Raw genomic sequence first — 1,440 nt, forward strand, 5'->3', positions numbered from 1 at the left:
AGGCTGTGCACGTTAAAGATCCCTCGACAGTTGGAAATCGAAAAAGAGCAGGCTAATGCCGCTGTCCTGGCAAAATTTCCCTCATTGCACCCTGCATGGCGTTGCCCGTCTTCATTAGCCCACATTGTGCAGAAAAGTAGGACGTAAAACTCCATTCATTTCATTTCATTTCATTTCATTTCATTTTCAATTTGTGAACCAGAAATATAAACTTTCGGGTATCTGATATTACACACCAGAAATGTTAACTCAATATTCTGAATTTGCAAAAAATAATAGAACTTGTCTAAACTGAATCACGATAAACCTCTCAATTATTCAATTGATAAAAACAACACACATAGATAATCATATGACTTTGATCATATGACTGTTGTGGAATGAGTTGACTTCTGTCCACGAACTCGCCGATAAAATTTTGTCGCCGAGTTGAAATGCTGACTAGTACATTACATTACATTACATTACATTACATTAGAACGCACTGCTTTGTTTTCGAAATGTCCATATTTTTGCAACTGACAATTTTTTTTATTGTAGTACTTCTTTGTTTTGCAAATGACTTTTTTTTCTTTTCTTTTTTTCACTTCTGGTCACGCTCACCAGCCAAAACTGCATAATCATGTCACATATTATCTTACATGACCATACTTAGCGTGTCGCTATTAGGTGAATGTTAAATGACGTATTTTCATGGCATATGTTTGCAAAACGGACAGTGACACGGTGCAAAATGTGCAAAATGTGCAAAAAGTAGAAAATTGGCTGTAGAAGGCGCAGCATTTTTTCTCGGGTTTTCGTTTTTGGGATCTCGCAAGAATTTCCAATAGGTTAGCAGTTAGAAAAGTTTCTAATTTTGAAAATACGTAGCCACAACCTTTTCTTCATATTGGTCACTCTTATTTAAAGTCCTAATGTTAGGCGAATTGAGTAGAATTTAACATTGTTGTTACAGAAGTCTTCTTCATCAAAAATCTTGCAATCTCCTATCAACTCTTTTTTTGTCTTACATATTTCATTGTCGTTGTTCTGTAGCCTACCAGAAAATGGTTATGCAATGGGTGACGTTCTGTACCAGCTGTCAATGTGATGTATCTATCAGCAAGTATGGTTTCTTTCCATATGCTCTAACATAGGTTTCTGTTTGGCTGAGTGCACACGTGCATACATAGACCGAAATATCCGTCTCTATTTCAGACTCTGATAGCTATTAGGACAGATGTCAGCTACTCCAGCTGACAACTGTCAATATATCCACCACACGCTGGGATAGAGGCAGATGTTTCGGACAAGTGCATACATAACAAACCATTGCACGCAATTGGTCTCGTTCTGATTCTACTCGTCGTAGATTTAGGGAAACCGCTGACTGGTTGAAACGTTGCAGTGCATTTAATTGGTAAATTTAGACTGATAAAAGATTTTGGGGTACTCCGTTAC

This window comes from Lottia gigantea, assembly GCF_000327385.1.
Source record: "Lottia gigantea unplaced genomic scaffold LOTGIsca_4, whole genome shotgun sequence".
NCBI lineage: Eukaryota > Metazoa > Mollusca > Gastropoda > Lottiidae > Lottia > Lottia gigantea.